The sequence below is a fragment of the Oncorhynchus kisutch genome, linkage group LG29, assembly GCF_002021735.2.
Source record: "Oncorhynchus kisutch isolate 150728-3 linkage group LG29, Okis_V2, whole genome shotgun sequence".
Classification (NCBI taxonomy): domain Eukaryota; kingdom Metazoa; phylum Chordata; class Actinopteri; order Salmoniformes; family Salmonidae; genus Oncorhynchus; species Oncorhynchus kisutch.
Window position 1 is genome coordinate 23,229,481 of NC_034202.2, and position 13,247 is coordinate 23,242,727.

The 13,247-nt window shown below is 41.4% G+C and overlaps 1 pseudogene; it reads right to left on the reverse strand.

The window, feature by feature from the left end:
• Nucleotides 1-1,018: 1,018 nt before the first annotated feature.
• On the reverse strand, nt 1,019-4,210 carry LOC109873613 (general transcription factor 3C polypeptide 5-like; annotated as a pseudogene).
• Between the last annotated feature and the right edge of the window lie 9,037 nt (nt 4,211-13,247).

Below are 13,247 nucleotides of genomic sequence, written 5' to 3' on the forward strand. Positions count from 1 at the left end.
GTGTAAATGAAATATTTCTGTATTTCATTTTCAATAACTTTGCTAAAAATACAAAAAAAAAAGTAGGACTTTATGGGGTATGGTATGTAAATGAATGGGAAAAATAATACATTTAATTCCTTTGGAATTCAGACTGTAACACAACAAAATACAGAATAATTCTGAATACTTTTTGAAGGCAGTGTTGTTATGATGTTTTGAATCTTTCTGAATTGAAATCCATAGAAAGGTCCCCTGTGGGAAGGATGTTTGGCATATCTTTGAAGTCTATACCAAAAATCATTATTGAGAAATAAATGATTAAAGTTAGGTAATTTTTCACATACCCCAGCCTTCTTTTAAACACTACAACAATGATTCTGTGGATGCTGTAGATGCTACAAAGCCATTCTTGGTGTCATGTGAAACCTTACTGTGTGCTCTGACCCATTTAATTATTGAAATTAAAGGCCAATCACAGCCCTCCATTAGGATTGCATATTTAGTAAGTCACCAGCAGGAGGAGTTCCTTTGAATACATTTTCCCATTCAATATATTGGTGTTGCTCATAAAATGTATCATAACTTCAAAAGTAGCAGAGCACCAACTCTGGAAATGTTATGTACTTGTAGAGTATATTGTTTAAAACAATATGCCAAATAATGAACATCAAAAAGGGTACTTAAGAAATGTAGGTTTATATTTTTAAAGAACCATAAACGAATGTACAGAAATGGTATTCTTAATCTCAACACTAGTCATATTTCAGAGCACACAGTACTGTTTAAAATGACACTACGTCTGGCTTTGTAGCATCTACTGACTCATTGTTGTAGTGTCTTAAAGAAGACCTGGGTAAATCCAAAAGGTAAAAAATGTCCCAACTTGAATTAGTTATTTCGCAATAGTTATTTTGGATACAGATTTCAAAAGGTACACCAAGGATCTTTCAACTGATTTTATTTCAGGAAGATCCAAAACAGAATAGATATTTTTTGGCCAATCTTGTCTGGAATCACCCATATACCATGTTGGATCTTACCTATCCACGTCCAGATCACAGAGCTGGTAGAACATCTGCCTGTGGGGGGGCAGGGTCCCATCTCGGAATTTGCATGAGGAATCCTGGACAAACAAGAGACATGGTAGAGGGGGGTTAGCATATGATGTCTTATTACTGTGACATTATTCTTGTGAGTACAGTGTATCGTGTAGAATGTGAAAAAGTTGTGGGGATGTCTATAGTCTCTTACCTTGAGCTGGTATCTGGTTATATTTGCACTACGTCCACCAGCAGGGCCCTCAGGAGGTAAATCTGTCACATTAGCAGCCTGGGGCACTGAACAACAAAGAGGGACATTAGTGAGACAATCCTCACTAATACACACGGACACACACACGCAAGCACAGACCCAGTCACACACACCAGACATATACCCAGTTACCCACCTGCTTTGTTAAGTGTGATTGGCAGGGTATAGTTGAAAGTGCTCCTCTTGGCCTTCACTGGCATGTCATTTATAGTATATCCTAAAGACAGTCACAGGGGGGTGAAACACAGTCTCATAAAACAACGCATGATTAGCAAAGGCTGTGGAATTAAATTGTCCCTCCAGATTAGATTGAACCAAACCTCCACCCTGCCCCCACTCCTCACCATGCTTGGTACTGCAGCGGATCCTGAAATCCAGCACCTGGTATTTCTTGGCCTCTGGTGTCATAGTTATATCTCATCTAGAGGCTCCTCCAGGGGAGGTTTTCGATGTATTTTGAATGGCAAATAATAACAATGGGTTGTTCCGTTGACTCAATCTTGATGTCGACCCAAACATCAGTGTCCAACCTCACTAATGCTATTGTGGCTGAATGGAAGCAAGTCCCCACAGCAATGTTCCAACATCTAGTGGAAAGCCTTCCCAGATGAGTGGAGGCTTTTACAGCAGCAAAGGGGGGGACCAACTCCATATAAATTCTAATGATTTTGGAATAAGATGTTCGACAAGCAGGTGTCCACATACGTTTGGTCAAGGAGAGTATTGACCAAATAGATTTTCATGTTTTCGTCTTCTTTCTCTCTTGCCACCATCCACTTCTACTTCTCTCAAGAGGTTCATTTCAAGTCAAGTGAATTGAATAGGACATGGCATGTAAATAGAGAGATGCCCCATTTCCCTTTATTGACCCCCTGCTGGTCTGGGTCTGCTCACCATATAGATTAGTTAGGTGTCAGAGAATATGCAGACAGCCAAACAATTGGCATCCTGATGAATGGTATACAGGTGCGTGACCTTGAGCTTGGGCTGTAGTATCCATGGTGACAGTTAGATAGCAGACATACGCTATTTGTGGAGGTGTGTTTTCTGTTGCTTTTTCCATTGGCTGGTCTAGGTCTCCTCACCATATAGTAGGCCATGATAGGGAGCAGCAGCTTCAGTTTATCATCAGGGTGGAGGTCCAGGTTGGCCTTGACCGCGTACCCGGACCAGATGGGCCGGCTCTCAAACATCTACACACAGTGTGGTTTGGGAAAGTTAACACAGATGGGATATCAAAGCAATAGACTTAACATTTCCCATGTGCATATTTTCCATATCACATGTCTCAACAACAGCTTCTCTTTGACATATTTCTATTTCTCTTAAGGAGCCTTTATGAGAGAGAAGTCAGACATGAACGAGAGCTACATGATTCAAAATATATCCAATTTATCTCAGGAGATCAGAAAAATACCTTATTGAGCAACACATTTCTCATATGTGCAGACAAATACCTTAGGAACAGTCTCTGGACATGGTGATGTAAAAAATATAGACTAGGTGGGGAGGTAACGTCAGTGATGTAGTGGTAAAACAAATAGGTGGGTAAACGCTCCCTTTATTTTCAATGCATTTTTTCCCCACAGAAAACCTCATCAAGGTGTGAAAGGATCCATTGTAAATTCCCTCTAAATCCTAGAGATAAAATACAAACTAGCCCTATAGGCTAGGGATCATCAACTAAATTCAGCCGTAGGTGGATTTTTATCTTCAGCTGTTCGTCAGAGGGCAGAAAGATAATGACAAATCATATGTGGACTCCAAATATAATATTTGACTAAAACATAATAATTTAAAACCTTGTTTACATGTATATATGATCACATATACTGTATCTCTGTATTATGTGTGGGGAATACTTTGGAACAGATTTCCTAAATTAAAATCACAGATGATTTGCTGGTGTTTTTACAGTGTTTTATGTTAGAAAATCTAGGGAGCTCAGAAAACTTTGGGGGCCAAATAAAATCACCTACTGGCCAAATTCGTCCCACGGGCCACCAGTTGGGGAACCCTGCTATTGCCTAACACCCAAGTAAATGTTTCAGTCTTGAAATAGCATTAGGATTAAAAAACAAAGGCTCAAACTGAAAAAAGCTATGTTCCTATGCATATGTAATTAACACGTCTGTGATTAACAATAATACAAATTGTATAAAACATCACCCGCTGTGTGTGACTTCCTGCAGTCTTCACAATAACCTCAGTAGCCAAATGTAAAGTATACTAACCTCCTTCAGTTGTTCCTCTGCCTTTATGTCACTGGGGTGAACACACACTCTCTTCCAGTTGACCTTGGCAGCCTCCAGGGGCTCAGTGGGGATGTTCTGGTCGTTAAAAGTGAGGAAGATGGCATTATGAGGCCGACGGGCTCGACTCAAACCAATCAGATTATCCCTGGAGACTGTTGGGGGACAATGGCCTTCTCTGCACGGAAGACACAAGACCACAATGGTTTAGCTAATAATTCCTACAGGTTGGCCAATGGCCAAATCTATTAGCACCTGCATCTTTATAACTAAATAAGGGGCTTCCTGTCTTGCTCCTGTTGTTGAACACACCATTTTGTAAAGTTGTTGTTGGGAATTCTTATGCATAATTGCTGACACACATGTTGACTTCCATTGGCATATTTGTTTCTGAGCTGAACACACTACCTCTGATGAGGGTGAAACTGTGTAGTGTAACACTGCTCCAATGCCCCTGCTTACTTGTGTTGGATTTCAGGCCGGTAGTTATAGTCCACAGCACTGTCCAGGCGAGAGAAGATGGGTGGAGGAAGGAAGAGGGGCACAGGCTGCTCAAAGAACTCATTATTCTCTGGTTTACGCAAGATGATCTTATCGTAGAGGGATGTGTGTGAGCCGTCCTTTGCTGAATGCACCGCAAGATACTGGAAGTCTGCCATCCCTGCAACAATTAACAATATAGAATTGCACCCCCCCCCCCCTTGCCCTCAGAACAGCCTCAGTTTGTTGTGGCATGGATTCAACAATGTTTTCGAAAGCATTCCACAGGGATGCTGGCCCATGTTTGACTCCAATACGTCCCACAGTTGTGTCCAGTTGGCTTGATGTCCTTTGGGTGGTGGACCATTCTTGATACACACGGGAAGCTGCGTTGCCGTTCTTGACACAAACCGGTGCACCTGGCACCTACTACCATACCCATTCAAAGGCATAGAGATATTCAAGGCCCTTTTTTGCAAGGCATTAGAAAACCTCCCTGGTCTTTGTGGTTGAATCTGTGTTTGAAAATCCCTGCTCGACTGAGACACCTTACAGATAATTGTATGTGTGGGGTACAGAGGTGAGGTAGTCATTCAAAAGTCATGTTTAACATTATTATTGCACACAGAGTGAGTCCATGCAAATTATTATGTGACTTGCTAGGCACATTTTTACTCCTGAACATATTTAGGCTTGCCATAACAAAGGGCTTGAATGCTTATTGACCATAAGATACCCAAAAGCCTTTTCTCCATCTTTGAATTGGCATAGCATGGGCATCTTATGGTGTGACATGGCAATGACACAAGATTATTGATATACTCGTGGCACACATGCCACAAATATTTACCATGCATTTTTTACTGTTTAAAACTTGAATTATGTTCCCTCAAAGTTCACAGTAATAGGAAGAGAAAAGTTTCTTTCCATTCTTTGAGCTGGCATAATATGGCAATATTATGGTGTGCCATGGTAATGACAATGGATTATTGATCTACCTCTCCCACACATCTCACAAAATGTCTACCAGCCATTTTGACAGTGCCATTTTTGATTTAAGGCTCGTCAACATTTACTTTAATGGTAATAACTAGATTTTTTTTTAAATGTAAGGAACGTGGAGATTGTAAAATGTTGTTATTTTACAATCATTTACTTCAAATGTTCTTTATTTCTTTAATGAAATTCAAAGAAAATATAAAAACCTATCAAGCTGACTTATCTTGCTGTCAAGCTGTGTGTGTGTGTGTAACGGTTCTCTTTAGTTGAAGGAGAGGCGGACCAAAATGCGGAGTGATGATGATTCATGTTTGTTTAATAAAGGAAAACTATACATGAATAAACTACAAAAACAATGAAATGTGAAAACTCAAAACAGCCCTATCTGGTGCAAAACACAGAGACAGGAACAAGGACAATCACCCACAAAACCCAACACCAAACAAGCTACCTAAATATGGTTCCCAATCAGAGACCTGCCTCTGATTGAGAACCATATCAGGCCAAACATAGAACTAGACAAACTAGACATGTAACATAGAATGCCCACTCAGCTCACACCCTGACCAACCAAAACATAGAAACATACAAAGCAAACTATGGTCAGGGTGTGACAGTGTGTGTGTTTGTATGTCATGACCGTAAACACATGTAAACACATATAAACACAATTTAACATTTGCTAAGCAGCACCCCATGTAGTTTACTGCAGCTTCTAGTCTATGCTCACTCTACTGGTGAATTAAAATGATAAGGTGTGAAAAGGAAAAAAGCTTTGTTATCATTTAAGATTGAATAAGTGTGCTTCAAACGGTTTGCTTGGAATTATTTGTAGTTATCATCTCTATCTGTGCATATCTTCTCTATCTGTGCTACAACTCAATTTCCCCACCAGAAAACACACCCAAATTCAGGAGGGGACTGAGGCATGGATAGCTTGACTGCCTTTTGCAAAAGTTGTCTCCAGTGCCGGTTTAATGCAGGGACTTACCGGGGCAGAACCGCTAGGCCCAGGCCTGTGGGGGGACCAAGAGGCAAAAAAAGAAATCATAATAATAATAAAGGAAATATATACTGTATACAGGGAATTCGGAAAGTATTCAGACCCTGTGACTTTTTCCACAATTTGTTACATTACAGCTTATTCTAAAATTGATTAAATATATTTTTTCCCCTCATAATTCTGATGATAATGGCATCAACGGATAGGGCTGCCATGTTTCAAGCTCTAAGTAAACTTTGCAATATTTTGTTTTTATGTCTTATTGCTTACATTATTAGCCCAGGAAATGTTTTGTATTACATACAGCCGGGAATAACTTTTGAATATCAGAGCGACGGTAACTCACCAGCATTACCAGCAATGCGACCAGGAATACGAATTTCCCAGAACCATTTGTATCCCCCAGGGCAATTAAACTGATCCCAGAGGCTGTTCCAAAACTTTGCCAGCAGAAAAGACAGACTCAGAGCTGACTTTTAGTCCGACTCAGGAGGCGGGCACACCACCAACAGCTTCCAAGTATATTACTCGCTAATGTTCAGTCTCTGGATAATAAAGTAGATGAGCTCAGGGCAAGGATTTCCTTCCAGAGAGCCATCATGGATTGTAACATGGCTCTCTCGGGATATACTGTCTGAGTCCGTTCAACCAGTTGGGTTCTCAGTTCATCGCACAGACAGGAATAAATATCTCTCTGGGAAGAAGAAGGCCAGGGGTGTATGTTTCATGATTAACTACACATGGTGTGATTGTGATACCATACAGGAACAAGTCCTATTGTTCACCTGACCTAGAATACCTCACAATCAAATGCCAACCATATTACCTCCCAAGAGAATTATCTTCGGTTATGGTCACAGCCGTGTATATCCCCCCTCAAGCCGATACCACAACGGCCATCAAAGATCTTCACTGGATAAACTGGAAACCACATTTCCTGAGGCTGTATTATTATTATTGTAGCTGGGGATTTTAACACAGCAAATTTTAGGAAAACATTACCGAAGTTTTATCAACACATTGACAGTAGTACTATCACTGCTAAAACACTCGACTACTGCCACTCCAACTTCCAGGATGCCTACAAGGCCCTCCCCCGCCCTCCCTTAGACAAATCTGATCACGACTCGATTTTGCCTGACCAATCGGAATCCACGCCTGGTTTGATCACGTGAACTGGGATATGTCCCGGGTAGACTCCGAGAACAATATAGACGAATATACTGATATGGTGACTGAGTTTGTCAGGAAGTGGATAGGAGATGTTGTATCCACTGTGACTATTAAAACCTACCCTAACCAGAGACCATTGACAGAGGGCAGCATTCAGGCAAAACTGAAAGCGCAAGCCATTGCAAGGTGACTGGGAATATGGCAGTGTAGTTATTTCCTCCTTAAGGCAATCAAACAGGCAAATAGTCAGTATAAAGACAAAGTGGAGTCGCAATTCAACGGCTCAGAAACAAGACTTATGTGGCAGGATCTACAGACATTCACAGACTACAAAGGGAAATCCAGCCACGTCGCGGACACCGACTTCTTGCTTCCGGACAAGCTAAACACCTTCTTTGCCCACTTTGAGGATAACAGAGTGCCACCGACGCGGCCCACTACAAAGGACTGTGGGCTCTCCTTCTCCGTGGTCGACGTTAGTAAGAGATTTAAGCGTGTTAACCCTCGCAAGGCTGCCGGCCCTGACAGCATCTCTAGCCGAGTTCTCAGAGCATACGCAGACCAGCTGTCTGGAGTGTTTAAGGACAAAGTCAATCTCTCCGTATCCCAGTCAGTTGTCCCCACATGCTTCAAGATGCCCACCATTGTTCCTGTATCCAAGAAAGCAAAGCTAACTGAACTAAATGACTATCGCCCCATAGCACTGACTTCTGTCATCATGAGGTGCTTTGAGAGACTAGTCAAGGATCATATCACCTCCACCTTACCTGACAACCTAGATCCACTTTAATTTGCTTACTGCCCCAACAGATCCACAGACGATGCAATCGCCATCACACTGCACACTGCACTATCCTATCTGGACAAGAGGAATACCTATGTAAGAATGCTGTTCACTGACTACAGCTCAGCATTCAACACCATAGTACCCTCCAAAATCATCATTAAGCTCAAGGCCCTGGATCTGATCCCCGCCCTGTGTGACTGGGTCCTGGGCTTCCTGACAAGCCATCCCCAGGTGATGAAGGTAGGAAACAACATCTTCACTTTGCTGATCCTCAACACTGGGGCAATGTGTCCTCAGCCCTCTCCTGTACTTGCTGTTCACCAATGACTGTGTGGCCACTCACGCCTCCAACTCAATCATCAAGTTTGCAGACGACACAACAGTAGTAGGCCTGATTACCAACAATGACAAGACAGCCTACAGGGAGGAGGTGAGGGCCCTGGAAGTGTGGTGCCAGGAAAACAACCTCTAACCCAACGTCAACAAAAGAAAGGAGATGATTGTGGACTTCAGGAAACAGCAGAGGGAGCACCCTCCTATTCATTTCAATGGGACAGCAGTGGAGAAGGTGGAAAGCTTCAAGTTCCTCAGTGTACACATCATTGACAAACTTAAATGGCCCACCCTCACAGACAGTGTGGTGAAGAAGGCGCCTCAGAGCCTCTGGAACCTCAGGAGGCAGAAGAAACTTGGCTTGTCACCTAAAACCTCACAAAGTTTTACAGATGCACAATTGAGAGCATCCTGTCGGGCTGTATCACCGCCTGGTATCGCAACTGCAACGCCCACAACCTCAGGGCTCTCCAGAGGGTAGTGCAGTCTGCCCAACGCATCATCGGGGACCAGCTACCTGCCCTCCAGGACACCTACAGCAGGAAAGCCAAAAAGATCATCAAGGACAACAACCAACCGAGCCACTGCCTGTTCACTCCGCTATCATCCAGTAGGAGAAGTCAGGTGCATCAAAGCTGGGACCAAGAGTTGCTCAGGTGCATCAAAGCTGGGACCAAGAGACTGAAAACCAGCTTCTGTCTCAAGGCCATCAGACTGTAATAGCCATCACTAGCACATTAGAGGCTGCTGCCCTATAGATAGAGTTGAAAACACTGGCCACATTAATAATTGGAACACTAGTCACTTTAATAATGTTTACATATTTTGCATTACTCATCTCATACATACAGTGGGGCAAAAAAGTATTTAGTCAGCCACCAATTGTGCAAGTTCTCCCACTTAAAAAGATGAGTGAGGCCTGTAATTTTCATCATAGGTACACTTCAACTATGACAGACAAAATGAGAAAAAAAATCCAGAAAATCACATTGTAGGATTTTTAATGAATTTATTTGCAAATTATGTTGGAAAATAAGTATTTGGTCAATAACAAAAGTTTATCTCAATACTTTGTTATATACCCTTTGTTGGCAATGACAGAGGTCAAACGTTTTCTGTAAGTCTTCACAAGGTTTTCACACACTGTTGCTAGTATTTTGGCCCATTCCTCCATGCAGATCTCCTCTTGTTGCTGGGCAACACGGACTTTCAAGTCCCTCCAAAGATTTTCTATGGGGTTGAGATCTGGAGACTGGCTAGGCCACTCCAGGACCTTGAAATGTTTCTTACGAAGCCACTCCTTGTTGCACGGGCGGTGTGTTTGGGATCATTGTCATGCTGAAAGACCCAGTCACGTTTCATCTTCAATGCCCTTGCTGATGGAAGGAGGTTTTCACTCAAAATCTCACGATACATGGCCCCATTCATTCTTTCCTTTACACGGATCAGTCGTCCTGGTCCCTTTGCAGAAAAACAGCCCCAAAACATGATGTTTCCACCCCCATACTTCACAGTAGGTATGTTGTTCTTTGGATGCAACTCAGCATTCTTTGTCCTCCAAACACGACGAGTTGAGTTTTTACCAAAAAGTTATATTTTGGTTTCATCTGACCATACGACATTCTCCCAATCTTCTTCTGGATCATCCAAATGCTCTCTAGCAAACTTCAGACGGGCCTGGACATGTACTGGCTTAAGCAGGGGGACACGTCTGGCACTGCAGGATTTGAGTCCCTGGTGGCGTAGTGTGTTACTGATGGTAGGCTTTGTTACTTTGGTCCCAGCTCTCTGCAGGTCATTCACTAGGTCCCCCCGTGTGGTTCTAGGATTTTTGCTCACCGTTCTTGTGATCATTTTGACCCCACGGGGTGAGATCTTGCGTGGAGCCCCAGATCGAGGGAGATTATCAGTGGTCTTGTATGTCTTCCATTTCCTAATAATTGCTCCCACAGTTGATTTCTTCAAACCAAGCTGCTTACCTATTGCAGATTCAGCCTTCCCAGCCTGGTGCAGGTCTACAATTTTGTTTCTGGTGTACTTTGACAGCTCTTTGTTCTTGGCCATAATGGAGTTTGACTGAGGTTGTGGACAGGTGTCTTTTAATTACAGCCTTGAGTCTTCTTGCGTATGATGCTACAAGCTTGGCACACCTGTATTTCGGTAGTTTCTCCCTTTCTTCTCTGTAGATCCACTAAAACTCTGTCATGTTGGATAAGGAGTGTCGCTGCACAGCTATTTTCAGGTCTCTCCAGGGATGTTCGATCGGGTTCAAGTCCGGGCTCTGGCTGGGCCACTCAAGGACATTCAGAGACTTGTCCCGAAGCCATTCCTGCGTTGTCTTGGCTGTATGCTTAGGGTTTTTGTCCAGTTGGAAAGTGAACCTTTGCAGGTTTTCATGAAGGATCTCTCTGTACTTTGCTCCAACGAAGGGCCATGTAAATAAGGTATTTCTGTTTTTTATTTGCAATAAATTATCTAAAATTATGAAATTCCACAAATTAACTTATAACAAGGCACATCTTTTAATTTAAATACAGTCCAGGTGACTACCTAATGAAGCTGGTTGAGAGTGCCAAGAGTGTGCAAAGCTGTCATCAAGGCAAAGGGTGGCTACTTTGAATAATCTCAAATATATTTTGATTCGTTTAACACCTTTTTGGTTACTACATGATTCCATGTGTTATTTCATAGTTTTGATGTCTTCACTTCTATTCTGCAATGTAGAAAATAGTAAAAATAAAATGAAACCCTGGAATGAGTAGGTGTGTCCAAAGTTTTGACTGTTACCCTATATATCACATCTGTTGCTTCATTGGCCCGTGCTATTGTTTGAATTCAATACCAGATTGATCTCAGTTTGGCATTGTCAGAGTAGCCACTCATTTCAGTCAATTGTGTGGTATAAAAACAAATATGTATCTGGTGGGCTCACCACGGTAAAAAAAATCCAACTGATGTAATAGTTTGCAGGCTTTTCGTCAGATGTGGCATACATGTTCTATAGGTCTTTTCTAATTTTTATTTTATTTAACTAGGCAAGTCAGTTAAGAACAAATTCTTATTTTCAATGACAGCCTAGGAACAGTGGGTTAACTGCCTGTTCAGGGGCAGAATGACAGATTTGTACCTTGTCAGCTTGGGGGTTTGAACTTGCAACCTTCCGGTTACTAGTCCAACGCTCGAATCACTAGGCTACCCTGCCGCCCGCAGAGTGCCTTGGAAACGAGCTGCAACACTTGGGAGATGGGCCACGCCTCCGACAAGTGAGAAGTCAAGCTTGGGATGAGTGCAACACAATTGTCTTTACAACATTGCTTTTACTTTCTGCTTTCATCTCTCCTTTCTATACCCAGCATTGGTGGGTGCTTCTTATTGATACATGGATCTAAACTCTGATGTGTGAGTGGTTGTCTGAAGTAGGCTATAAAGATGCCACTGGTAAAGTTCCTATGCAATAGTTGCGGCTTTTCTCATTTTCTAGGCTCTGGTTCTACCTGATCCTTCATCCCAACAAATGTCAACCTGCTCCTGGTGACTGTGAGCTACTCATCTAATGTCTGGCACGTTATTGGAGGGATGCAACACCATTCTTCCATGATAAATTCCATCATTTGGTGTTTTGTTGATGGAAAACTCTGTTTCAGTCGCCGCTCCAGAATCTCCCAAAGCTTTTCAATTGGGTTGAGATCTGGTGATTGACTGACACATACGTTAAACCCCCTATGATCCTTTGAGACCCCTTTTTCAAAGTCACTTAGCGCTCTTCTTCTAGCCATGGTAGAAGCCAAAACAATCGGTAAATGGGTATTTTTTACACATTACCCTAAGCAGAGGTGGAAAAAGTACTCAATTGTCATACTTGAGTAAAAGTAAAGATAACTTAATATAAAATGACTCAAGTAAAAGTGAAAGTAAGTAACCCAGTAAAATACTACTTGTGTAAAAGTCTAAAAGTATCTGGTTTTAAATGTACTTAAGTACAAATGGTGGAAAAAGTACTAAATTGTCACACTTGAATAAAAGTAAAAAGTAAAAGTAAATGCTATACATCCAAATCCTTATAATAATATTTTATAATAATAATAGTATTTTTTTTGACAGCCAGTTAGCAAAGTAAACGTTGTCACAAATATAAGTAGTAAAGTACAGATACCCCAAAAAACGACATATTTACTACTTTCCAGTAATTTTACATAAGTACTTTATACCACCGACCCTAAGCATGATGGGATGTTAATTGCTTAATTTCCTCAGGAACCTGCTTTCAACAAACTTTGTATCCCTAATTTACTCAACTGTATCCTTTATTTTGGGAGTTACCTGTCGCGTCAGTGATCTCTAGTGGCAAAACTATTTAATGCAACTAATCAGAGAAAAACAACACCAATGTAAATTCTAATGACAGAACTTCGATGTATAAGTTTACCCCAACATACTGTTTCTTTCACCATGGGGATTTAATACAAATTTGTATATTACTTGGTAGGAGTTTATAATGTCTATATAAGATAATGTCTTGACAAATACAAACAAAATACCTTTCACAGGTGAACAGAGTGGTATACTAGCAAGCAGGATGAATGAGTTAGTCAGCAAACTTGCCTAAATATATGTTTTATTCTTTTGAAAGATAAGCTTGAAATGGGCATAGTCTAATTGACTCAACAACCAAAAACACATATATACATTTAGATGTATTAATGAACCAGAAAATCTGGTTGTTTCTCAAAGTTAGATAACTCATTGATCCTGATTTGATCGTATACCACTCTGGATAGTATTAAAAACAGAAAACAGGGTAGACTTCTTAATTGCATTAATTTAATTTGCCAGAAATTTGCCAGAATTTGTCAGAAATGCATCTGGTGATACTGGTAACCTTGTATTTGTGACATGACAAGAACAATTTGTATAGCTGTGAATGATG